At 51.8% G+C, this 27,079-nt stretch overlaps 1 long non-coding RNA gene across 2 annotated transcripts; it reads left to right on the forward strand.

Moving 5' to 3' along the window:
- Positions 1-817: 817 nt before the first annotated feature.
- Positions 818-26,082, forward strand: LOC129200677 (uncharacterized). 2 transcript variants are annotated; one of them, XR_008575063.1, is made up of 5 exons: positions 818-961; positions 12,157-12,595; positions 12,929-13,132; positions 14,557-14,795; positions 25,768-26,082. It is a non-coding gene; the product is annotated as an uncharacterized LOC129200677 (long non-coding RNA). The 2 variants fall into 2 exon arrangements; XR_008575062.1 differs by having other exon boundaries at positions 14,561-14,795.
- The last annotated feature ends 997 nt before the right edge of the window (positions 26,083-27,079 follow it).

Raw genomic sequence — 27,079 nt, forward strand, 5'->3', positions numbered from 1 at the left:
AGCCAATTCTCACACACGTAGGAGACATATTGCTTTTTATTCAGGCCTGGGTGCTGGGTGGATTTCCACAAATCAAGCGCACCTGATGCCCGTTCCCTGTCATATTTATACACAAACCTTCCAAATTAGGACACTCCCAGTTACAACGATTGGTTCATATTTCTTTTGGTAGTATGCAAACTAGAAGGAATGCTCGGTTCTTTTCTCGGCCTTTATCTTTGGGTAGGTGGCATAATTTGGGTAGGGGGCTCATGGGTCGGTGGTTGCGGAGACCCTGGCCCAAATTACCTTTCCCCTAGTTTCTCAATACTTCTGGCACTCCCCAATGGTTCTTCAGGGTCTGTTGATCAGACTAACGATGTATCGGGGTTATGCTTCTACCTCTTGACAAGCACGTCTTCCTTGACACCTTGTCTGGGTAAATAGGAACTGACATAATGGTAGCACTGGACAATGGCCATCCTCAGGAGTCCCTAGCCGCTATTTACAAAACTCTCTGTGACATCCTGAACGGTGAAAACCTATCTGGAACATTCTTAACCGTGGAACTATGAAAAACAATTTGTAACTTTTTAGCTGCAGATTCAGGATTAACTTTTAACCTCAATGAAGGATATCCTGGTCCGACTCAAAGCACGTGATGAAACTGTGAAAAAATCAAGGTGTGGAAGGATTATTCACTGTATTAAATTGTCTTATAAGCAGCGCACTCTGTTGCCCTGTGGATAGTATCATGTCATCACCGGCACGACTGGTAATTTTCCGTTTCTTTCCTAGTACAAGGATGCATTTATGGAGGCAAATCCAGGGGTGCAGGTGGTGCCCCACAACGAAGCAACCTGTGGAACCCCAGACATCGCCTGTTACAAAGAGGAAAAAGCAGGCTCTGCAAAAGAGTTACCAAGCCTGAGGAAAGGGGCCAAAAGTGAAGCAATGGCACAGCATAACTTTGGGATGGCAGGTGAGATTTCCATCCCTGTTCCTCAAAGGGAACAGCCTCGTTTTGTTTGAGGGTGCGGTGTTGGAATCAAAGCGCAAGGCCAGTTTTCTTTACTGCAGACTGCGCTGTAGTGCAAATAGCTTTCGTGTCCCACATGGAGTTGCCAGGTGCGGTGGGTTGACCCTGGCTGGGGGCCAGGTGCCCACCAGAGCCGCTTTATTACTCCCCTCGTTCACCAGACAGGGGAAAAAAAGTATAACAAAAAGCTTCTGGGTCGAGATAAGGACAGGGAGTTTCTTAAGTCTTCTCCCTCCTCTCTCCGGCTGCAAAAGCTCCCTTTCTAACTGTTTTTTTTCCTTCTTAACTATGGTATCACAGAGGCGCTGATTGGCTTGGCCTTGGCTGGCGGCGGGTCCGTCTTGGAGCTGGCTGGCATTGGCTCTATGAGACACAGGGGAAGCTTCTGGCAGCTTCTCACAGAAGCCACCCCTGTAGCCCCCCCCGCTCCCAAAACCTTGCCACGCAAATCCAACACACTGTGCAATAAAGTTTAAAGGGCTTAGAATAGTCTGGAAGCCCCAAAGCTGGAGCTCGCGTTAATGCTCCCTTTAATGCACAAAAGGCTTTTTCTCGTTCAGGACCCCAAGCTATGGGTTCCCCCTCCTCATTTTTCATTGCCTCATTAAGAGGTTTCGCTATGTCACTAAATCCAGGAATCCACGGCCTACAAAATCCCACTTGTCCTAAAAATCCCCTTAATTGTTTCTTTGTTACTGGTCTGGGAATTTCTTGTCTAGCTCTTACCCGTTCTGGATCTACTTCTCTCCCTCCCTGGTTTAAGAATAAACCCCAGATCCTTCTTTACCTGGTGTTGACAGAGTTGCAGTTTGGATAGAGATGCACGGTGACCCTTGTTTGCAAGTTGGCTGCACAGATATTCAATATCCCGCGTACAATCTTCAGCCCTATGGCTTGCTAGTAACAGATCATCGACATCCTGAATCAAGACAGAACCGCCAGGAAATTTTAAATCTCTTCGATGGTTTCTGAGAACTTGAGAAAAAAATAGTTGGTGAACTAGTGAACCCTTGTGGCAAGTGTGTCCAAGTCAACTGTTTCCCTTGCCAAGTAAAAGCAAAAATGGATTGACTTTCTTCAGCAATGGCTATGCTAAAACCTGCTCCTGTTAAATCCAAACCAGTAACATATTGTGCCCATACGATACAGGTGTTTGGGTAAGAATGAAACTGGGGTCAGGGACAAGAGGGTGTGGGGAAATTACATGCTCATTTACTGCGCGGAGATCTCGAACAAATCTGTCTTGCGGATCCCCATCCTTATCTAATCGAAGTTTACTTACTGGCAAGATTGGAGTCTTAGATGGACTTTGGCATTCCTTGAGTATTCCTTTTTCTAAGAAAACTGCAATCCGTTTTTGAGTACTCGGAATAGCCTCATCTGCAATCGGGTACTGTTTCATTGATGGAGGTGACCCTCCTTTTGTGTTCATTATTACCGGTTCTGCGGCTCACGATAATCCTATCTCATCACCAGAGCTGCTCCACAGTTCCCGGGGAAGTGCTTCAAGTCCTTTTGGGATTTTAAAAGCCGACCAAATTCCTGCAAAAGATCACGTCCTAGCAAAGACACAGGTGAATCTGGAGGTACCACAAATCTTCCCCATACCATTTTTTCTGCAATGATCATTGGAAGTGGCGTCGAAATAGATTTTATTTCTTGTCCAACAACCCCTCTTATAAGTACCTTTTCTTTAGAAATCCATGTTTGTGGGAGTGCATCATTCAAAAGGGACAAGGTTGCTCCTGTGTCTACTAAAAATTCAACAAAAAGTCCGTTTAGCTTTGCAGTAATTTGTCCGTACTCGTTTACCTTCACTCCTGCATTCGACATCTTCGCAGTCCTTCGGCAAGCATGGAGTTCAGCTTATTATTTTTCTGTTGTGAGAGAGGGCACGGTGGATACGGTGGATTTGATCCTCGTCCAGCACTTCCTGGGCGGAGTGGGCACTCCCGCTGGGCATGTCCTATCTTCCCGCAAGAAAAACACTCTAAAAGGTTGGGATTAGATTGGTTAGGGAATGGAGGAAAGGGAGCCCTTTCCATCAGTCTTTTTCCCGTCAGTTGTGGCTAAATTCCAGTTGGGGTCCTCAGTGGGCCAGGGATTTAATCCTTGACCTCTCTGAGCAATTTCTCAGTCCTTTTGAAGAATTTTCTCTCCCTCATCCATCTGGAATAGTTCTCTCAGCAAAGTTTTCATGTCACTCCAGTTAGGTGTGTAATCAGTGACTATTCCAGCTAGCATTTGTGCACATCCATCTGCATCGTCTCTTAATCTTGGCATTTTACTTTGCCACATGATCAAGTCACCTTGTTTCCAAGGTTTGTGGCGCATCACAGCAGTCACTGCAGGGCCATCAGGAGGAGCTCCTGGTCGTGCTCTGGGATTTGGGATGTAATGCATTTTCGTGGCAAACATCCTGACCTGCTTGGGGAAGGTCAGTTTCCTCGGCCTCAGGGGCAGAGGGAAGCGAGCTTACCCGTAGTTTAGATGGCTTACGTCTTTGATAAGACCAATCCTACCAAATATACCAATAATCAATACTTGGACTTGCAGTATCTTCGAAAATGATCCTTCGAAATGTTAACTTATGGGGCTTAAAAGTTCCTTTGCGGGGGGGGGGTGCAAATATCCATAGGTCCTCCCCCTCGAGTTCGAGTTAGGAATGGCCATTCCTCCTGACACAACCCAATCAGTCTTGTCTTTTGTAAAGTCTGTGCCCCATAAATCTTACTCCAATTTTCTAAAACCTCAGCAAGGGGCGTCCCCCTTTCAATGCTGGGTGTAGTTCCCGTTTCTTAAATTTCTTTTCCTCTTACCAAATCTTTAGCAAGTTTAAACACAAGAGTACTCCCAGTATTGTCTGGAATCACCCGTGTCCAAGTCTCTTAGGTGAACGCACCTATTTTTGTTATGCCAGCAATGAGCGTTGGTCACGGGTTTGTCCAGAGAATTAGCTGGTGCTCCTTCCTCTTGCGTCCTAGGGTCCCCATCTGGGTCGCCATCTGTTAGAGGGTATGAGAAATGGACCAGACGTGAGTTGCCCTAGGTTTGCTTTCTTGCAGCGCTGGATGCACGGGGGAATCAGCTCCGCCCAACGTGCACGCAGGTGATTACCAACGCACAGGTTATATAGACTCAAAACATACATATTCACCATTTTTCTCAAAAAAAGGCAGCCCTATGAGAATCATTTCTTGGAATTCATTTACGTAGTCTCCTCCCCGTCACGCATGCTCAGTGATTTGAGTCGGTGGCCCTCAAGGGGTCTCTGGTGGTCGTCAGTGGTCGCGCAGCCGTGTTTGCTGGATGACCCTCTTCTTGCAGGCACGCGCAGTATCCTCGCCGTGGATGCACCTGTCCGTAACAACTTACTTCATAAGATTAATATTCCCGGGCCTAGTGTCCGGTTGGGTAGGGACTGTACGTGGAACGTAGGAGCATTGTACATTGCCATGGTCAGTTAGCTTCATTACCTGTTACCTTGATTACAAACTAATTATTCCAAGCTAATCATTCTGTAGTTTCTGTCTCACGGCCTCTATGCCACCATTACATTTTCCCCTTTTTGGAAGTTTCCTTCCAGGCCTTGAGTAGCTTTCTGGTTAGCATAAGTTTTCTTAGAGCTAAGCTTCTATATTTTCTACAGTTCCCTCCTTTTGGTTTTTTTTGCATCCCTGCAATTATTTATGTCTCCAAGCTCCTTGCAATTTTGCTATTATACTAGAAAGACAGGTTATAGAACATGGAAAAATCACTGTTATACATGCGATCCCTTGATACCAACAAGCATGATTTTGCAATTGCATTAAAAAAAAAAATAAATTTGCAGGCACAACAAATACTGAGTTACCTGTTCATCTCCATCCAGAAGGCTCGTTTTCACTGGAATATAAGTTCCAGGTACCGCTAAAACTCTCCCAAATAAAACTTCTGCTGGAGATGCAACCACTGGTTGCCTCGGTGTGTTTCTAATGTCCCAAAGTAGTAAATTTAGTGCTTCTGTCCACTTCAAGCCAGTTTGTTTACAGGTTTGAACTAATTTGGCTTTGATGGTCCTAGTCATCCTTTCTACTTGCCCTGATGATTGTGGGTGATAAGGTGTGTGCAATTGCATCTTGATGTTTCATGAATGCTAAATTTGCACTAAAATTGCGGCAGAGAAATGTGCTCCTCTGTCCGAGTCAATTATTTCAGGAACTCCGTACGTAGGTATTCTCTTTTTCAACAGAGCTTTAAGCACCGCTATTGAGTGGTTCTTTCGAGTTGGGAAAGCCTCCACCCAGCCGTGGAGATATTAGCCTGTGCAGGCTGCCCATGGACGTGCTGGTAGCCGGGGATGGACGCCGGCAACAGCAGGGGGGCTGGGGCCACCGCTGTGCCCTCTGCGCTAGTGCCACCGGATTCCCCAGGCATGGAGCTACTGCCTTGGGTGCCGTTTTCCCTGGACCCCCTGTGCTCCCTCCCCCTCCCACACAGGCACGGAGCCGTTCTGGAGAAACAGCTTTTAATTGACAAAACACAAGAGAAAAGGTCCCATCAAATCTACCCTGACCCCCCTCCCCCCCTCCCTCCCCCCCCCCAAATACACCACCCCTCCTCCCCCATCCCCCACTCCCCCCACCTCCTCCTCATCCCTGCTCGGGCTCTACTTCCCCCCCTGCCACCCCCGTGCTGCCTGCCAGAGCCCTGCGCTTGCTGGCCGGCTTTGGCAAGGCGCTCTGCCCCCGCTTCTTGCCCCGCTTCTCGCAGACGGCAGCCTGGGACGGTGGCAGGGCCATCCCCGCAGCCCCCCACGACTCCTGGGGCTCCATCCCCATGGTGTAGAACTCTTCCATGCTCAGGATGGCGTCGGTGATCTCGGGGACGCTGTAGTCGGGGGTGAGCAGCTCCTCGGGCAGGGAGAGCGAGGCAAAGTGGCAGTGGGGGGTGGCTGTGCCGGTGCCACCAAGCTCCCCAGGCCCAGGTCTGCTGCTGAAAGCATCCTGGCTGACCCCCACCGTGTCCAGGGAGCAACCAAAGAGCCTTAGGGCCTCTTTGAGTGGCACCTCCTCGGACACGGTGAGGTCATCTGCCAGGTCCCCAAGGGCTTGGTTGTTGGGTGCAGCAGAAGGGCAGGAGGGGTCGTAGCTGCCCAGGGGGATGTTGCTGCCCAGCTGTGCCTCCGCAGGGGTTGCTGCGCTGCAGATAGTGAGCTGGGCAGGCTGCTCCTCGGTGTGCCGGTTGCTGGGGATGGACGTTGACAACACCGGGGAGGCAAGGGCCACCGTGCTCTCCTCTCTGCCCATGCCACCATGGTCCCCATGCATAGGGCTGCTGCCGGCATCCTCCTGGGTGGCCTCCACCCCGTCCAGGGAGCAACCCAAGAGGCTTAGGGCCTCTTTGAGAAGCTCCTCATCGGACACCTCAAGGTCTCCTGCCAGGTCCCCCAGGGCTTGGCTGGGGGAGTCATGGCTGCCCGGGGGGATGTTGGTGTCCGGGTGTGCCCCCGCAGGGGTGGCCGTGCCGCAGGTGTTGGTCTGGGCAGGCTGCCCCTCGATGTGCTGGCAGCCAGGGTTGGACGTCGGCAACACCAGGGGGGCTGGGGCCACCGCTGTGCCCTCTGCGCCGGTGCCACTGGATTCCCCAGACATGGAGCTACTGCCTTGATTGTCCTGGCTGGCCGCCACCGTGTCCAGGGAGACACCAAAGAGCCTGAGGGCCTCTTGGAGAAGCTCCTCCTCAGAGACTTCCAAGTCTCCATCCGGGTCCCCAGGGGCTTGGTGGTGGGGGCCAGCAGTGGGGCTGCGGGGGGTGTCACGGCCCGGGGGGATGTTGGTGCCCGGGTGTGCCCGCGCAGGGGTGGCCGTGCCAGAGCTGTTGATGTGGGCAGGCTGCCCCTGGATGTGCCGGTAGCCAGGGATGGACGTCGGCAGGGCTGGGGGGGCTGGGGCCTCCGCTCTCCCCTGATAGTTTTGGGGTGTGAGGTGTGTCGGCTGTCCCTGCGGGGTCAGAGGGGCTGCCCAGGCCGGGAGGGTCCTGCAGCCCCTGGGGCCCCCCCACAGGGCAGCAGCCGGCAGAGAAGCGGTGCCATGGCTGAGCGTGGAGCTGGCCGGGGCAGGCAGGTTGGTGACCGTCCACTCGATGTGGAAGACCCGGGGGTCGAAGAAGCAGCCGCATGGAGCCCTCTGCAGACCTGTGTGGGTGAGAGGGAGCCGTGCTGGGCCAGGGGCTTGGGGCCCTCCAAGGACAGCCACCGAGCTGGCCCCGATGGCCGCCATCCCCCAGCTCTGTGCTGGGCACGTGGGGAGCTTGTGGCCGGGGTGCTCCGCGCGGGGTGAGCTGCTGTGCCGGTGGGACAGGCTTGCAAAGCAGGGAGGAGACTGGCTTCTAGGAGGTGAAGTGGGAGAGATGGCCCCAAGCATTGGGGAAATTCTCTGGGACTTGGATTTCCTGGGCCCGCATCAGCCAGGCGAGAGCAGGGACGCTTGCCTGGGCTTGCTGAAGCCCTGTGCCAAAAGTGCCCTGGGGACAGGGCTGATGGGGATGCTGGGCGTGCGCGGGGGCCGGGGATGGCGAAGGCGGCGGGGTGGCAGCCAGGGGTGCAGTACCTGGTGGTGGTAGTGCCTGGGGGCCCTGGGGTGCCACGTGCAGTGAGGGTGGCCAGGCTGCGGGGAAGGGCTGCTGCTGGCGGGGCAGTGGGCACAGGTTGGCTGCGCCTGGAAGAGAGACAGGAGCGATGGCCGATGGTCACCTGCGCTCTTGCCCCCAAGAGCGTCCCCGGGCTGCAGGGGTAGGGGTGGGTCTGTACCTTGGAGGTAGAAGGTTTGGGGAAGGGCAAAAGTCTGCAGGAGTCGGGGTGCCGGGGGGTCCCGGGGGCCGCGTGGTGGGAGCTGCAGTGGTGGCGGCGCCATGTTGCGTTCTGGCTGTTGGCTGCTAAGGACTCTCTGGCGTCTCCCAGGAGGGAATGTGGGGTCTCCGCGTGTTCCGCCCCGCCCCAACAGCCTCCCCAGCCCCTCCTGCCTGGGGAGGGAAAGGGTTCAGGGGGGGCCTTGCTGCGTTCCCAGAGCTGGCATGTCCTTGGGATTGGTGGGACTTGGTGGGATGAGTGCCACGCCTGGAGTGCTGGCATGGAGGCTGCAGGCTGTTCAGGAGGGGTAGGCAGGGCAGGCGAGGTGGAGGGGTCGCACTCTGTGGAAGGGAGAGGTTGGATGGTAGAGCCCTTCCAGTCAGCAAGGATGTGGTGGAGAGCCTCTGGGTGAGGCTGAGGGGCATGGAAAACAAAGCAGCTGTTGCAGCGGGTGTCTGCTACTGATGGCCCAGCCGGGATGCCCGCATTGCGGAGTTATTTGATAGGCCCTGAGGAGAAATCTCTGGACGAGCAGCCCTTGTCTTGATGGCAGATTTCCCAGCCACCACCTGGGAATACCATACTGCTGTGACGAGCAGGTCTTGGCAATTCCTGAAGTTAGTGGGCTGGAACTTCTTTTGTCCCAAGTACTCAGGGAGCCTACTCGGAAAGATGGAGCCTTCCTAGACTTGCTAGTTGTGAATGGGGAAGGGCTCGTTGGTGACGGGATGGCCTTGGCCAGAGTGATCCTGAAATGGTTGAGTTTAAAAGGGTCAGTGTCATGAGAAAATAGGCCGGCAGAGTTGCTACCCTGGAGTTCAAGAGCGCAAAGGTTAAGCCCTTCAGGGAGGTACATAGCAGAGTGCCCTGGGAATGTCGGTTGGGAGCCGAGGAAGGGCGTGATTGTCTTGAGGCTTTGAAGGGCCTTGCAGCGAGCCCTGTCCCCGCTGGAAGGGATGCTGGTGGTGTTCAAGACAAAGGCGTTGCAGCCCTTGTCATCTTGTGTGTCCGTCCGTGTGCCTGCCAGCCCGCAAGGTGTGTCCTGCAGGGACGCGTCCTGTCCTGGCTCCCCCGCCAAAGGGCTGCTTCCCCTGGGGAAGGAGATGGGGGAGCTTCCCCCCCACCATTGCCTGCCCCACCGGCGGTGACTCGACCCTGGGGGTGGCATGGTGCCCTTCGAGACTCGCCGGCCCTGATCTGGGGCTCAGCGGGGCTTTTGCACCTCTTGGGTGCCATTTTCCCGGTGCCCCCTGTGCTCCCTCCCCCTCCCACACAGGCACGGAGCAGTTCCGGAGAAACAGCTTTTAATTGATAAAATACAAGAGAAAAGGTCCCATCAAAGCTACTCTGACCCCCCTCCCCCCCGTGAGCTTTTTCACTCCTTCCCAGTTAGACTCCCTTCGGCCTCTAGTGCAGTTACCTGTGGGGATCCCCCTGTCACTCCAGAAATACGGACGGGTTCTGCCCTTTCATAGCCTGATGGCATTAGGGTACACTGTGCACCCGTGTCCACAGGAGCCTTCTACTCTTGTGGGTCTGATGTGTCCGGATCCACACAGTCCGGTAAACCCGGTGGTCCCTTTTCTCCCTGCGGCTGGAGGCAGGGCCCCTCTAATCCTGCCCATCATAGCTGTTCCTCACTTCTTGTTAAAATGACTTAGAAGTCCCTTCAAGAGGATCTTAAGTAAGATCAGCCCTCCACTCGCTCTGGGGAACTGCCCACTGGCAACTGAAGAGGCATTTTTCCTGGAAGAATCCATCTTTGTGATGCTTTTGCCTTGCAGCTCACGTATTCATGCCTGTAGGGTTTTCCATCCGGCGTCCTCATGTCCTGTCCGTGGTCACGCAGGTAAAACCACAGGGTATCTTGTGGTGTGTACCCTCTATATCCTCTCTCTTGAGCAGAGGCACGCTTACTCCTAATAGCTGAGCTACTGTTCCGTACAGGTGGGGAGTAGGACATATCCTCTCTAAATGGCTGGAACTCCCGGGACAGTTTCTCCACGGCCGAGACAAGGCAGGAAGAGAGGCTTTCTTTGTACTGCCGGACTTGGCTAGCCATTTTATCCACTCTTGTCCCCTCTTTCTCTTCCCAGTCCATAACTGCTAATGAGTTTCCATATGACGATGGTGCACTCTCTACAAGCTTCCGCCACGTGGATCACGTGCACTGGACTTCGTCCAGCAGTTCAGCACCTGGTTTGGAGTGGCCCAAATAAACGGTGTTCATAGGAACTCCGCTATGATCGTCTCAGCAGAATCTCCTTCTGGGAACAGTGAAAACCAATGGCCTCTTATTGAAATGGGTTATTTCTTGGTTTTCTAGGCTTTTTTTTTAATTTTAGCTTTTGCAAAACTGAGAATTGCAAGTTTCCATGGAGCTCACAAAATGGAAGCCACTTTTTTAGAGCCATAACCTCAGCCCTCTGTACTCTTGGTTACTGCAGAAAAAGCAAAGGTATACAGAGAAACGATCCATTGGCGAGCTGTGTGTTTAATTGACGAATATTATTACTGTCCAAGGAGTTGTATTACAGATTGATCTTTCCTTTTTGAAAAATCAGAGGCTGTGTTTACATTGCCGGGGAGTAAAAAAGTCACCCAAGTGCCTTGGTACCAAGAAGCCACCTCAGCATAGTTGTGGGGTTCTCCTCTGCATAACTTCACCTGCTTCCTAGTAGACACGGTGCTGCCCAAGCTCGGGGGTTTCCAGTGCTCAACCCAGCTTGGCCTGAGCCACATCAGGAGTTTCTACCCTGTGCAGCAAGAATTTCAGAAACTTAGGACAAAGCGTTCTGTCCCTGCTGTTCTGCTCACACATACCTTGGTGTAAGAGAGATTGGTAATTGGCAAGGAAAGAATTCCTTGTTGATTTGAGAAATCTCCAGGTGACCCACAGAGAACCCAGTCATCTGGAGGGTACGTCCCTACTGAGCACGTGGCCCGTGGACTGAGCTGCGAGATAGGGAAGCTCCTGATGTCGGCTTCAAAGCAAGCCTCTTCCATCTGGTTTTGCTCCAGGTGGCTGCTTGGTTGCCATTTGTTTTCAAAAGACAAAAGGCACTGGGAATTCAGCTTGGGGGCTTGGAGAGGGAGAGAAGAAGCAAGCATGTCTTTCCCAAGGGCAACTGCTTGGTGCTGGGAAGGACGCCCCTCTGTAGCAGCGTCAGCGTAGCTTCCGGGTGATGCAGAGCTGAGAGGATCTCCCAAGTCAGTGCTGCAGGAACGTGGCAGTTTGAGGACCGTGTTACAGCTCTTCTTTTGCATATCACTGTTGCTCAGGCAGGGTGAGAGCTTTGGTTTCCATTCCTGTTATCTCCAGGAGGAGATGGCCATGGGAACCACCGCTGCTTATGCAGTTCCGTGCAAAACAAGTCTGTGGCATGAGAAGAAAGATTTGGAAGACTTTTTTACTGCCTTCCAAATGATTTTGCACGCTCAAGTAAAAGAAAATCATCTCAGTTACTGAGACTGAATTAACTTTTTATTTTCCCTCTCCTTCAGGCCCATCCGAGGAAAATGGAGGAACAAATTGTATAGGGGACATTTGGGAGTTGAGGGCGTGTAGGTGTGAGATTTCAAGTAGTTTGTGCGTGGCAATAGTGAGAGAGCCTGTATTGTTCCATTGCATTTAGGGCTAACTGCCTGCTGCTGATCCTCCCTCAGCTCTCCCAGACGCACATCAGTCTGTACAGCCTTAGCACATATGTTGGAGAAAGAACAGAAAGTGCAGAAAATTACCTGACTGAAATTTTTTTAACACCTTAATTGTATAATATTACACTGCAGCCTTAAAATCAGGGTTAGCGAGAACATTTCATTCTACAGCCGCAAGCTTTAAGCAAATACTGATAAGTGATATACATGAGCAATATCAAGGTAGCAAGTAAGGTCTTTTAAATCTTTTAAATTGTTGTGGGGTTTTTTTTCCTTTAATCAATTTAAGACTTGAGTTACAGTAAGGCAGTTTCTCATCTGCTCTGCCAGTCAGCACAGTAAGCTTATCTGAACATCCCACTATTAGCCCAACTGAGCTACATGAATGTCACATTTGCAGTCGGTGCTTCCATTTCATTGGACTGTTTTACTGTTTTACAGCATAGCTCTGCTCTGAAAATGTTAGAGACTATAGCTAAAGACTGAGACAAGCTAATGGATGCTGTGTGCTTTTTTCCAACTTAAAGAGCATGGACAAGTTCAGAAATTTTTGATAGAGGTGATATGAAGATGAATTAAGAACATAAATGAATTCAGGTGGAATTTCTCTGTATCTGCTAAAATGCTGCCTTTCTTCTTCCCCTTGAGGTAGAGTCCATTTAGTGGAAGACTGTTCTCTAAGTACTGGAGACCTTGAGCGTGAACGGTATCTTCTGGATGGGGCTGCCCTTGCCCTTGAACGGTGATAACCATCTGACCTTGACCTGCAACGATTGTTACGACTCTTCCCTTCGTCTCTTCTTGGATACGGTGGCGATCGCGAGTGGGAACGACTAAATGAGTGAGAGCAGGAGGCAGTGTGGGAGAAGCACTGCAGGGAGACTTGGACCTTAAAGAAACCCAAACAAACCGAGGAAAACAATAGAGGAAGTTAATTCAAACCAGTCCCTGGGCTGGGAAAGAAGGCCTAAATCTTGGGGGACGTCAAGTCTGGTGGCCTCCTGGAGAAGAAACAATTACCGTGAGAGATTTGGTGCTTCTAGAGAGCAGCGCCTGCCTGGAGTCTGGTCGTCAAAAACCTTTGCAGAAAGGTATGTTGTGAAGGAGCAGCAAAAGACCTTGCTAGTGACTCACACCAAAGGAACTCACTCGGGGGAAGACTGCTGCCCCTGCCCGGTTTTGGTTGGGAGGTGTCTGCAGGAATGGTGGGCTGGCTGGTGTCAGGTGTTTCAAAGGTGCTATGCGGCCACAGCTCCGCTTGTCTCACCTCTGCCTCAGCATCCAGGGCCACCTTGGCCCCAAGTGTCACTGAATGGACAGGCAGCCTTGTGCCGGGTACCGCTGCAAGGCTGGGAAGTGGCAGTAACTCCTGCCCCTAGTCCTGCCCCAAATTCAGCCTCATGGCTATTCCCTGTCTCTCGCAGGTCCTTTGCAATCTACAGCACATGGGCAAGCAGCCTGAAGCACAACGCCCGACGCACAGAGCCTGGCTGTCTTCCTGCCGCCACTGGAGTCCCTTCCTGCGAGTGAGCTGCTCGCCCTCTTCTTTCTCTGCTCTGGATCTGCCACCACGAACTGAAGGGCCACTGGAGCTGGGGGGTCTACAGCCCTGATTTACCATTCCAGAGGTAAGGAGAGAAAGTGACCGTCCGAGGGTTTCATGGGGATGGGAGAGCAGAGCTAAAGGTAAAAATAGATTTCCTCTGATTTCCAATATAACCTACAAGTAATCCACAGAACAGAAGATCATCCTTTCACCTTTGGCTAATAAGAAAGCCTTGTCAACTTCTGATCATCTGCTGCCATTTTTTCCCCCTTTTCTCCTGGCAAAACTTGTCAAATTCGCTTTCCTCTAAACTGTTCATGTTTTTGGTAAGTCTGCTTGCTCTGAGGAATCTATTTCATGGACAAACTCTAACCAGTCCTGCTCAGCATGAAACTCGGGAGTCAAGAGTGCAGCCTGGAAACTGGTGACAACCCACTGACTTCAGTGCTAGAAAACTATTTTCTTGGACTTCACGCTTTTCATATGCAGCAGTAAAGGAAGAAAGTAGAAATTCCTGAGCTGGCCGTAGCATTGTTGTTGCTCAAGCATGTACTGCACATGGTAATGCACCTTTCTTGGCTTTTGGTTGTTCACATGAGGCGCCTCCAGCCTTTCCCTTTCTCCTTGGCACAGCTGAATTTTTCCTGTCAAAAGGAACAGGACTGTATTGAGGGAGGAGGTTGAATTTCTTCTCAAATTCTTCTTCCAACTGTGCTAAGCTAAAGGGCAGGCAAAGCCAATCCAATTAAATGTAACTCTATTTCTGTAGAAAAAAAAATAATATCTTGTTTAGGAGAGTGTGTGCCTATATACATTCCTGTCTCCCTAATGTAGAGAGAGAGGGAAAGAGAGAAGCACGCACACACGGTAAACATCATACTGTGAACCCAAGTTTGGGAGGAGGATGTACGCTCCAGCTTCTGCATTTGTAACTTAGTACAAATTGATCAGTTGCGTATATGAAAATTAGAAAAAATACAGAAATTAGGAAAACAAGACCGTAAAACCCATAAATAAAGCAACCAATAACATGGTTTGTAAAGCCTCACGTGAAAGTCCTACCACTGGAATGGAACCAATAACAATTCAAAGCAGAGGAATCACAGAGTCACAGAACGGTAGGGGTTAAAAGGGATCTCTGGAGATCATCTGGTCCAGCCTGCCCTGGGAGAGCAGGATCCCCTAGAGCAGGTTGCACAGGATAAGAAACATCACTATTGCTCCTGTTTGATATTTTTTGGCATGGCATTACTTGGTAGTAGTGTTTGACCTGGAAGCCTTGAGAAGCCCTAAGATGAGGGAAAAGACCACCAGTGGTTCGGTGGCATCTGCCACATCACAAAAGTCATGCTTATGAGCATGACCTTTCCGATGCCAAAATTATCAGCTTAGCCTTTCCATTTTCCTGCAGGCTATTTGAATTATGGTGAATGATACTTGAAGATGCATTAACAGTGGTTTTTAATATTGAACCAAATTAATTCAGAATCCTCGTTTTGCTTTGAGACAGATGAGTGAACCTACTCAGGACCCCACTGGAGTTAAGGGATCTCGTGCACTGCACTTTGCAGGAAGAGGGCCGCAACTTGCTCTCTTCCTGCCGTCACACATTCTCATGATTTCTTCATGCAAGGATTTGGGGGAATACACACGGCTCCTCCTTTCCACCATCTGCCTGAGAACTTCACCTCAGCGGAGGGGAGTTGTACCTTTTCTGCCGGAACCTGAAGTTCTCAACTTTCCAGGTGAGTAATTCTTTTCTTTTGGGTTTGTCCCACTGCAGGGCCATCGGACACGCCCCCGCCCCAAGATATCATCAATGTCTTGGTATGTTTTAACTCTCCCCTCGGGGATGATTTCTGATAGTGCTGGGGCCAGGGCGTGATGTGCCAAGGTAGGCGAATGCCCATATCCTTGTGGCAAAGGAGTAAAGGTCTATTGTATACCTTCCCGTGTGAATGCAAATCTATCTCGGTCGCCTTCCTGTGGAGGAACCATGAAAAACATCTCTGTTACATCAGTGGGGGCTAAAATGTTGTGGGACTGTTCCTGTATGGTGACAATCAGTTGGGCTGTATTAGGCACGGCCGCTGTCAGGGGACCAGTGCCTGCGTTTAAGGGCCAATAATCGATGGTTAGCCGCCACTTCCCGTTTGGTTTGCAAACTGGCTGCACTGGAGAGTTATCAGGGGAGTGAGTTTGAATAATTACCCCCTGTTCCTGCAGCTCTTTGATCATGGGAGCGATTCCATCTGTAAAAGAAATGTACCAGACGTGAGTTGCCCTAGGTTTGCTTTCTTGCAGCGCTGGATGCACGGGGAAATCAGCTCCGCCCAACGTGCACGCAGGTGATTACCAACGCACAGGTTATATAGAATCAAAACATACATATTCACCATTTTTCTCAAAAAAAGGCAGCCCTGTGAGAATCATTTCTTGGAATTCATTTACGTAGTCTCCTCCCCGTCACGCATGCTCAGTGATTTGAGTCGGTGGCCCTCAAGGGGTCTCTGGTGGTCGTCAGTGGTCGCGCAGCCGTGTTTGCTGGATGACCCTCTTCTTGCAGGCACGCGCAGTATCCTCGCCATGGATGCACCTGTCCGTAACAACTTACTTCATGAGATTAATATTCCCGGGCCTAGTGTCCGGTTGGGTAGGGACTGTACGTGGAACGTAGGAGCATTGTACATTGCCATGGTCAGTTAGCTTCATTACCTGTTACCTTGATTACAAACTAATTATTCCAAGCTAATCATTCTGTAGTTTCTGTCTCACGGCCTCTATGCCACCATTACATTTTCCCCTTTTTGGAAGTTTCCTTCCAGGCCTTGAGTAGCTTTCTGGTTAGCATAAGTTTTCTTAGAGCTAAGCTTCTATATTTTCTACAGTTCCCTCCTTTTGGTTTTTTTTTGCATCCCTGCAATTATTTATGTCTCCAAGCTCCTTGCAATTTTGCTATTATACTAGAAAGACAGGGTATACAACATGGAAAAATCACTGTTATACATACGATCCCTTGATACCAAGAAGCATGATTTTGCAATTGCATTAAAAAAAAAAAAAAAATTTCTGCAGGCACAACGAATACTGAGTTCCCTGTTCATCTCCATCCAGAAGGCTCGTTTTTACTGGAATATAAGTTCCAGGTACTACTAAAACTCTCCCAAATAAAACTTCTGCTGGAGATGCACCCACTGGTTGCCTCGGTGTGTTTCTAATGTCCCAAAGTAGTAAATTTAGCGCTTCTGGCCACTTCAAGCCAGTTTGTTTACAGGTTTTTAGCTAATTTGGCTTTGATGGTCCTAGTCATCCTTTCTACTTGCCCTGATGATTGTGGGTGATAAGGTGTGTGCAATTGCATCTTGATGTTTCATGAATGCTAAATTTGCACTAAAATTGTGGCAGAGAAATGTGCTCCTCTGTCCGAGTCAATTATGTCAGGAACTCCGTACGTAGGTATTCTCTCTTTCAACAGAGCTTTAACCACCGCTTTTGAGTGGTTCTTTCGAGTTGGGAAAGCCTCCACCCAGCCCGAAAGCTGATCGACAATCACAAGTAAATAAGCATATCCCATAGCCCTAAGGCATCTCCGCGTAGTCAATTTGTAGTTTTTGGCAAGGACGTGTTGCTGGAGGTCGCTTCCCTGCTGGTGCCTTAATTTTCAAAGAGGCATACTCTTTGCACAGTCGGCAGCCTTCGCAAACTCTCCTAATAGCAGTGTAAATCCCCGGTGCTGCCCACAGTCTCTGTACTCTCGAGGCTACAGTTTCAGGTCCACCATGGGTTTTCTCATGGTGCCATCGCGCCATCGGTATTAAGTACCTTTTTGGGAGTAATGGTTTCCCCCCTAGAGTCCCTTGTCCATTCTGCCGTTCGGCTCCCAGCTTCTCCCAGAGCTGGCTGTCTTCCTCGGGAAGTTCCTCGTACGGTTTCTGCATGTCTGGTAATTCCAGGTCGAGTTCTCCGTGATGGGTCAGTGTCATTGCAAAGGTGACTTGTCGGGCTGCTGCTTTTGCAGCCTGGTGCGCGAGCGCATTCCCTTTTGCCAATTGATTCTCTTGGTTGGTGTGTGCTTTAATATCTGTCGCTGCTAGTTGGGATGGTAACTGAAGCGCTTCCAGGAGTTCTTTAATCTGTTGTCCCTGGGCGATCGTTTTACCTGCTGATGTGAGAAATCCCCTTTCTTTCCACAGCATACCTGTAGCATGGCAAACTCCAAACGCATGCTTAGAGTCAGTATACGAATTAACCCGTATTCCGATCGCATATTGTGCAGCTTTCGTGAGGGCGACGGTCTCTGCGCCTCGAGCACCTAAAGTGGGAGGCAAAGGTGCTGCTAACGATACCTTAGTTTCCGCGGTAACAGCAAACCCAGTACATTTCCATCCTTCTTCACAATAGGAGGAGCCATCGGTAAATAAGTTCATATCTGGGTTATCTAAAGGTTCATCTCGCAAGTCGTCTCGCAGTTTGCTTGTCATTTGGATTACCTGTTCACAGGCGTGTTCATCTTCTTCTCCATCCGTGGGCAGTGGCATTAAGGTGGCAGGATTCAAGGTATTTCAAGATCTTTCCAATCTTAAATTGTCAGCAAGCAAAAGTAGTAGTTCATATTTATGTGCTCTTTGTGGAGAAAGTGCTTTCTCGGCATATTGTTACAATAATCTTTCCACTTCATGTGGCACACAGAGTGCTAGGAGATGTCCCAAGACTATGTTCCGGCTTTTTTCTACTACCTCAGCAGCGGTAGCCACAGCTCTTATGCAAAACGGAGTTCCTCTTGCTGCTGAATCTAATGTGCAAGAATAATAGGCTATAGGTCTTTCATGTGGCCCTAAAGTTTGAACTAAGTCTCCATTTGCTGTTCCTTTGTTTTCTGTGTGTGGTGGGTTGACCCTGGCTGGGGGCCAGGTGCCCACCAGAGCCCCTCTCTCACTCCCTTCGTTCACCAGGCAGGGGAGAAAAAGTATAACAAGAAGCTTCTGGGTCGAGATAAGGACAGGGAGAGATCACTCACTAGTTATCGTCACGAGCAAAACAGACTGAACTTAGAGAGGAAATTCACCTCATTTGTTACTAAGCAAAAGAGAGTAGAGGAATGAGAAATAAAATCAAATCTGAAAACACCTGCCCCCAGCCCTCCCATCTTCCCAGGCTCAACTTCACTCCTGGCTTCAACCTCTGCCCCCCCTCAGCAGCACAGGGGGACGGGGAATGGGGGTTACGGTCAGTTCATCACACGTTGTTTCTGCCGCTTCTTCCTCCTCAGGGGGAGGACTCCTCTCATTGTTCCCCTGCTCCAGCATGGAGGAGTCCCTCTCACGGGAGACAGTCCTTCACCAACTTCTCCAACATGAGTCTCTCCCACGGGGTGCAGACCTTGAGGAGCAGACTGCTCCAGCAGTCCCGACTGGGAGTTATATACAGATGGGAGCAGCTTTGTGAAACAAGGGATCCGGATGTCAGTGTATGCTGTGACCACAGTGGATACTGTTGTAGAAGCAAAAGCTCTGCAACCAAAACCATCAGCCCAGAAAGCAGCATTGATTGCACTAACAAGAGTCTTGGAACAAAGTGAAGGAATGTATGGACTGATTCCCGGTCTGCATTTGGAGTATTACATTACCTAACCCCTAACCCTAACCCTATCATAATGCTAATCCTACCCCTAATCCTCACCCTAAAGATAACAATAAGCCTAAACCTAACCCTGAGCTGAACCCTAACCCTAAGTCTAACCCCAAACCCCTAACCCTAACCCTAACGATAAGCCGAACCTGAACCCTAACCATAACCCTAACACTAACTCTATCCCTATCCCTATTCCGAAGCTAACCCTTCCCTGAACCCTAATATAATGCTAATCCTAAAACTAAACCTAACCCTGACCGTGAACCTAACATTAAACCTAATAACCATAAGCTTGATCCTAACCATAAACCCAACCCTAACCCTAAACCTAACCATAAGCCAAACCTGAACCCTAAATATAAACCTAACCCTATCCCTAACCCTAACCCCAACCCTAACCCAAACCGCATCACTAACTCTAACCCCGAATCTTAACGCTAACTCTAACCCTAACCTTAACTCTAACCTTAACACTAACCCCTAACCCAAACCACTAACCCTAACTCTAACCCAAACCCCAACTCTAACCCCTAAACCTAACCCCTAATCCTAACCGTAACCTCTAACCCTACCCATAACTCTAACTCTAACACAACCCTAACGCTAACCTTAACCCTAATGGCCCTAACCGTAACCCTAACCATAACCAAGCCGTACCCTAACCGTAACCCTAACCATTATCCTGACCTAACCCTAAACCTAACTCTAACCCGAACCCTAATCCTAACCCAACCCTAACCCTTACCCCTAACCCAACCCTAACCCTAACCCAGCTTCTATAACATTCTGCATAGGTGGCCTGATACACAAAAACCAAACTGCAAAGCACTTATTTCTACTCGTGAATGGTGATTATGGGCAATGAGAGTTTAGTCAATGCAGCTGAGGACGGTACGGCTGTGGCCATCTAGGCAGACTTCTGAGCTTTCTCATTTTCTTCCAAGGTAGTTACAGCCGTGGGACTTCTCTTTCTGCAGAGCACTGCACACAGAACTAGTGTGCAAGAGTTTGGTTTGTGACCGCTGCTGGCAGCAGATGGAGCGATCTAACGTCCGCTCAGTAGCAGCTGGGTTGCCACATATCCAAGTTGTGGTGATTTGTCAAGGCTTTGGAAGCAGTTGTGCTGAACGAAAGATCTCTCAGGGAATCCTCAGATCTTCATTCATAGCCAATTTCTCTGCAGAGAGTAAACGGCAGCTGGAATGTTCCCGTACACTACTTTTTCAGGCCTGAGATGAGTAAGGGGAAGTTTTCTAAGCTTGCTACTCCCCCCTAAGGGAACTATGGGAGAAACACAGGCGCAGAGTGTTTTATGGGATGCCACGCTGAGGGTCCCTGCAAGTTCGTTGCCTATGTACAGCCAGAAAGTGCTTTGGGCTGTCTACAGGAAATATTTAGGCTTACTTTTGTGTTTTGTTTCGCTTGGTGGTTTTTATTGTACTGGTTCCTTTGGCGGAGGCCAGTAAGGACTTGATGACGTGATTCCAGATCTTTGCAGCTATGGTGTGGCAGTTGGACGTTTGGAGCTCAAGGGAGGCGTTTTCGGCAACGCGGCAGTTTGATCAACTTGAGCTGCGTTTCTGTAGAGAGAAGAAATAACACCTTTGCCTGTCCCAACCCACTTGTGCTTTTCTCTCGTAGCTTGCATTGAGCCTGCAGAAATGCTTTTGAAGCCAGGTAGTTAATTGCACTGAGGAACCAGCGTGGGGTCAAATCAACCCCGAGTAAAAAGAAAAAAAGGTTACGTTTTCACCCAAAGCTTTTTCTCAGCCTGGTTCTCTCTGAAGCCTCACAAATTCTGGCCTTGAGCACAGAGAGGAAGTGGCAGTGAAGTGGCAGTGCCGGTCAGGAACATTTGCAGCTCTCCTGTGACAATGTTTCTCACGTAAAAATGCTGGCTCTAATTTGGAGGTTTGTATTAAAGCCAAATGTGTGAATAATTCTTTAAGTAATCATTTTATGATGATACAAAATTGGAATCGAGGCAGGAGAAGCCCAGGGAATTGTCTGCAATCCCTCCTGCAGTGACCGCATCAGCCGCCGTGCTTGGGCCAATGCTTCCAGCCTCTTTGTTTGGAGATTAAACCTGGGAAAGTCCCCGCTTCCTCGAGCATGGATCTTCCTGTCCTTGGCACCTGCTGGCTGAACTGGGAAAAACGGGGACAGCGACATCCTTTTAAGCACCAGTTGTTCTGTGGATTAGGTGGCGGCTGTGAGGAGAGGACATGCAGGAGCTGCGTGGGGCCTGGGAGAGCTGAGGAGGTTGTGGGTGCAGCCCTGGGGGCAGAAGAAACAGCCGACACTTTGGTGAAGCAACTCTTCTGTCAGCCAGTTTGCTCTGGGGAAGGTGGGGAACTGGGGCACCCATTGCTGGAGAGCAGAAGGCTTGTTACTGCTGCCGTGCTCCTCGTCTTTGCCACACTACTGAAGCAGGTGCTGGGAGGAGGTAGGGAATGATGTCCTGGCAAAAGAGGGGACCTACAAGTTGGCAGCCTCTCCCCTTCCTTTGACGTCTCCGTATTGTGCTTGAGAGTAGGAGATGTGTCCTTGCGCCCATCACTTGGAGCCTGGTTCTAAGCCCCCATGTCAGCTTCTCTTCTATTTCTGTCATGTTGGAGACTCTTTTCCATAAAAAGCCAATTCCTGGAGTTTGATCATTCTGAAGGAATCACAGCTTCTCTTGCAAAGTCTTTCTTGCCTGTACGGTTAGGGAAATGTGCTAACTGAAGTGCTTTGAGGGGTAGGAAAGCAGAGAGTTGAAAAGCAGAGTTTACATACAATTTAAGAGCCTGATTTTGGAGCTGGCCTGTGACTTTTTGGCTGTTTGGGGATGGAAAGCCAATGCCAGTGAATATGAATCCAAATAGTTGCTCCAGCGTGGGTCCTTTCCACAGGGTGCAGTCCTTCAGGAGCGCACTGCTCTAGTGTGGATCCTGCCAGAAGACCTGCTCCCGTGTGGGCAACTCTCCACGGGGCCACAGGTCGTGCTAGGAGCCTGCTCCAGCCTGGGCTCTCCATGGGGTCACAGCCTCCTTTGGGGCACATCCGGTTGCTCTGGCGTGGGGTCCTGCACAGGCTGCAGGGTGACTCTGTGCTGCACTGGGGACCTCCATGGGGACAAACCTGTGTCACCACGTTCTGCACCATGGGCTGCAGGGGAATCTCTCCCTCCTCCCCCTCCTTCTTCACTCAGCTTGGTGTCTGCAGAGTTGTTTCTCTCGCGTACTCTCACCCATCTCTCCCAGCTGCTCTTACCCAGCAGATTTTAGCCCTTCTTAAAGATGTTGTCCCAGAGGCGCTAATAACGTTGCATCATGGTGGTTGCATCACGGTGGAGCCTGGAGAGTGCCTGCAGGGCCTTTGAGGACATCAGCCCCCAAAGCTGCCTGGGCAGCGAGAGCATCGTGGTGGTCCGGCTCTACAGGAAAGGGCTCCTTATGGGAGATTTCCACTTCCTCCTCCAGGGAGGCCTCCTGTCCTGGCTCCCCCGCCAAAGGGCTGCTTCCCCTGGGGAAGGAGATGGGGGAGCTTCCCCCCCACCATTGCCTGCCGCACCAGCGGTGACTCGACCCTGGGGGTGGCATAGTGCCCTTCGAGACTCGCCGGCCCTGATCTGGGGCTCAGCGGGGCTTTTGCACCTCTTGGGTGCCATTTTCCCGGTGCCCCCTGTGCTCCCTCCCCCTCCCACACAGGCACAGAGCCGTTCTGGAGAAACAGCTTTTAATTGACAAAACACAAGAGAAAAGGTCCCATCAAAGCTACTCTAACCCCCCTCCCCCCCCCCAAATACACCACCCCTCCTCCCCCATCCCCCACTCCCCCCACCTCCTCCTCATCCCTGCTCGGGCTCTACTTCCCCCCCTGCCACCCCCGTGCTGCCTGCCAGAGCCCTGCGCTTGCTGGCCGGCTTTGGCAAGGCGCTCTGCCCCCGCTTCTTGCCCCGCTTCTCGCAGACGGCAGCCTGGGACGGTGGCAGGGCCATCCCCGCAGCCCCCCACGACTCCTGGGGCTCCATCCCCATGGTGTAGAACTCTTCCATGCTCAGGATGGCGTCGGTGATCTCGGGGACGCTGTAGTCGGGGGTGAGCAGCTCCTCGGGCAGGGAGAGCGAGGCAAAGTGGCAGTGGGGGGTGGCTGTGCCGGTGCCACCAAGCTCCCCAGGCCCAGGGCTGCTGCTGAAAGCATCCTGGCTGACCCCCACCGTGTCCAGGGAGCAACCAAAGAGCCTTAGGGCCTCTTCGAGTGGCACCTCCTCGGACACGGTGAGGTCATCTGCCAGGTCCCCAAGGGCTTGGTTGTTGGGTGCAGCAGAAGGGCAGGAGGGGTCGTAGCTGCCCAGGGGGATGTTGCTGCCCAGCTGTGCCTCCGCAGGGGTTGCTGCGCTGCAGATAGTGAGCTGGGCAGGCTGCTCCTCGGTGTGCCGGTTGCTGGGGATGGACGTTGACAACACCGGGGAGGCAAGGGCCACCGTGCTCCCCTCTCTGCCCATGCCACCATGGTCCCCATGCATCAGGTTACTGCCGGCATCCTCCTGGGTGGCCTCCACCCCGTCCAGGGAGCAACCCAAGAGGCTTAGGGCCTCTTTGAGAAGCTCCTCGTCGGACACCTCAAGGTCTCCTGCCAGGTCCTCCAGGGCATGGCTGGGGGAGTCATGGCTGCCCCGGGGGGATGTTGGTGTCCGGGTGTGCCCCCGCAGGGGTGGCCGTGCCGCAGGTGTTGGTCTGGGCAGGCTGCCCCTCGATGTGCCGGTAGCCAGGGATGGACGTCGGCAGGGCTGGGGGGGCTGGGGCCTCCGCTCTCCCCTGATAGTTTTGGGGTGTGAGGTGTGTCGGCTGTCCCTGCGGGGTCAGAGGGGCTGCCCAGGCCGGGAGGGTCCTGCAGCCCCTGGGGCCCCCCCACAGGGCAGCAGCCGGCAGAGAAGCGGTGCCATGGCTGAGCGTGGAGCTGGCCGGGGCAGGCAGGTTGGTGACCGTCCACTCGATGTGGAAGACCCGGGGGTCGAAGAAGCAGCCGCATGGAGCCCTCTGCAGACCTGTGTGGGTGAGAGGGAGCCGTGCTGGGCCAGGGGCTTGGGGCCCTCCAAGGACAGCCACCGAGCTGGCCCCGATGGCCGCCATCCCCCAGCTCTGTGCTGGGCACGTGGGCAGCTTGTGGCCGGGGTGCTCCGCGCGGGGTGAGCTGCTGTGCCGGTGGGACAGGCTTGCAAAGCAGGGAGGAGACTGGCTTCTAGGAGGTGAAGCGGGAGAGATGGCCCCAAGCATTGGGGAAATTCTCTGGGACTTGGATTTCCTGGGCCCGCATCAGCCAGGCGAGAGCAGGGACGCTTGCCTGGGCTTGCTGAAGCCCTGTGCCAAAAGTGCCCTGGGGACAGGGCTGATGGGGATGCTGGGCGTGCGCGGGGGCCGGGGATGGCGAAGGCGGCGGGGTGGCAGAGCAGCCAGGGGTGCCGTACCTGGTGGTGGTAGTGCCTGGGGGCCCTGGGGTGCCACGTGCAGTGAGGGTGGCCAGGCTGCGGGGAAGGGCTGCTGCTGGCGGGGCAGTGGGCACAGGTTGGCTGCGCCTGGAAGAGAGACAGGAGCGATGGCCGATGGTCACCTCCTCTCTTGTCCCCAAGAGCATCCCCGGGCTGCAGGGGTAGGGGTGGGTCTGTACCTTGGAGGTAGAAGGTTTGGGGAAGGGCAAAAGTCTGCAGGAGTCGGGGTGCCGGGGCGTCCCGGGGGCCGCGTGGTGGGAGCTGCAGTGGTGGCGGCGCCATGTTGCATTCTGGCTGTTGGCTGCTAAGGACTCTCTGGCGTCTCCCAGGAGGGAACGTGGGGTCTCCACGTGTTCCGCCCCGCCCCAACAGCCTCCCCAGCCCCTCCTGCCTGGGGAGGGAAAGGGTTCGGGGGGGCCTTGCTGCGTTCCCAGAGCTGGCATGTCCTTGGGATTGGTGGGACTTGGTGGGACGAGTGCCACGCCTGGAGTGCTGTCATGGAGGCTGCCGGCTGTTCAGGAGGGGTAGGCAGGGCAGGCGAGGTAGAGGGGTCGCACTCTGTGGAAGGGAGAGGTTGGATGGTAGAGCCCTTCCAGTCAGCAAGGATGTGGTGGAGAGCCTCTGGGTGAGGCTGAGGGGCATGGAAAACAAAGCAGCTGTTGCAGCGGGTGTCTGCTACCGATGGCCCAGCCGGGATGCCCGCACTGCGGAGTTATTTGATAGGCCCTGAGGAGAAATCTCTGGACGAGCAGCCCTTGTCCTGATGGCAGATTTCGACTTCCCAGACATCCGCTTGTTGTCCAAACAGCGGATTCGTTACGCGGTGTACACTAAGCCAATTCTCACACACGTAGGAGACATATTGCTTTTTATTCAGGCCTGGGTGCTGGGTGGATTTCCACAAATCAAGCGCACCTAATGCCCGTTCCCTGTCATATTTATACACAAACCTTCCAAATCAGGAGACTCCCAGTTACAACGATTGGTTCATATTTCTTCTTCTAGGATGCAAACTAGAAGGCATGCTCGGTTCTTTTCTCGGCCTTTATCTTTGGGTAGGTGGCATAATTTGGGTAGGGGGCTCATGGGTTGGTGGTTGCGGAGACCCTGGCCCAAATTACCTTTCCCCTAGTCTCTCAATACTTCTGGCACTCCCCAATGGTTCTTCAGGGTCTGTTGATCAGACTAACGATCTATCGGGGTTATGCTTCTACCTCTTGACAAGCACGTCTTCCTTGACACCTTGTCTGGGTAAATAGGAACTGACATAATGGTAGCACTGGACAATGGCCATCCTCAGGAGTCCCTAGCCGCTATTTACAAAACTCTCTGTGACATCCTGAACTGTGAAGAACTATCATCTGTAGCATTCTTAACTATGGAACTATGCAAAACTATTGGTAACATTTTAGCTGCAGATTCAGGATTAACTTTTAACCTCGATGAAGGATATCCTGGTCCGACTCAAAGCACGTGATGAAACTGTGAAAAAATCAAGGTGTGGAAGGATTATTCACTGTATAAAATCGTCTTATAGGCAGCGCGCTCTGTTGCCCTGTGGATAGTATCATGTCATCACCGGCACGACTGGTAATTTTCCGTTTCTTTCCTAGTACAAGGATGCATTTATGGAGGCAAATCCAGGGGTGCAGGTGGTGCCCCACAACGAAGCAACCTGTGGAACCCCAGACATCGCCTGTTACAAAGAGGAAAAAGCAGGCTCTGCAAAAGAGTTACCAAGCCTGAGGAAAGGGGCCAAAAGTGAAGCAATGGCACAGCATAACTTTGGGATGGCAGGTGAGATTTCCATCCCTGTTCCTCAAAGGGAACAGCCTCGTTTTGTTTGAGGGTGCGGTGTTGGAATCAAAGCGCAAGGCCAGTTTTCTTTACTGCAGACTGCGCTGTAGTGCAAATAGCTTTCGTGTCCCACATGGAGTTGCCAGGTGCGGTGGGTTGACCCTGGCTGGGGGCCAGGTGCCCACCAGAGCCGCTTTATTACTCCCCTCGTTCACCAGACAGGGGAAAAAAAGTATAACAAAAAGCTTCTGGGTCGAGATAAGGACAGGGAGTTTCTTAAGTCTTCTCCCTCCTCTCTCCGGCTGCAAAAGCTCCCTTTCTAACTGGTTTTTTTCCTTCTTAACTATGGTATCACAGAGGCGCTGATTGGCTTGGCCTTGGCCAGCGGCGGGTCCGTCTTGGAGCTGGCTGGCATTGGCTCTATCAGACACAGGGGAAGCTTCTGGCAGCTTCTCACAGAAGCCACCCCTGTAGCCCCCCCCGCTCCCAAAACCTTGCCACGCAAATCCAACACACTGTGCAATAAAGTTTAAAGGGCTTAGAATAGTCTGGAAGCCCCAAAGCTGGAGCTCGCGTTAATGCTCCCTTTAATGCACAAAAGGCTTTTTCTCGTTCAGGACCCCAAGCTATGGGTTCCCCCTCCTCATTTTTCATTGCCTCATTAAGAGGTTTCGCTATTTCACTAAATCCAGGAATCCACGGCCTACAAAATCCCACTTGTCCTAAAAATCCCCTTAATTGTTTCTTTGTTACTGGTCTGGGAATTTCTTGTCTAGCTCTTACCCGTTCTGGATCTACTTCTCTCCCTCCCTGGTTTAAGAATAAACCCCAGATCCTTCTTTACCTGTTGTTGACAGAGTTGCAGTTTGGATAGAGATGCACGGTGACCCTTGTTTGCAAGTTGGCTGCACAGATATTCAATATCCCGCGTACAAGCTTCAGCCCTATGGCTTGCTAGTAACAGATCATCGACATCCTGAATCAAGACAGAACCGCCAGGAAATTTTAAATCTCTTCGATGGTTTCTGAGAACTTGAGAAAAAAATAGTTGGTGAACTAGTGAACCCTTGTGGCAAGTGTGTCCAAGTCAACTGTTTCCCTTGCCAAGTAAAAGCAAAAATGGATTGA

The sequence above is a fragment of the Grus americana genome, unplaced genomic scaffold (assembly GCF_028858705.1).
Source record: "Grus americana isolate bGruAme1 unplaced genomic scaffold, bGruAme1.mat scaffold_398, whole genome shotgun sequence".
Classification (NCBI taxonomy): domain Eukaryota; kingdom Metazoa; phylum Chordata; class Aves; order Gruiformes; family Gruidae; genus Grus; species Grus americana.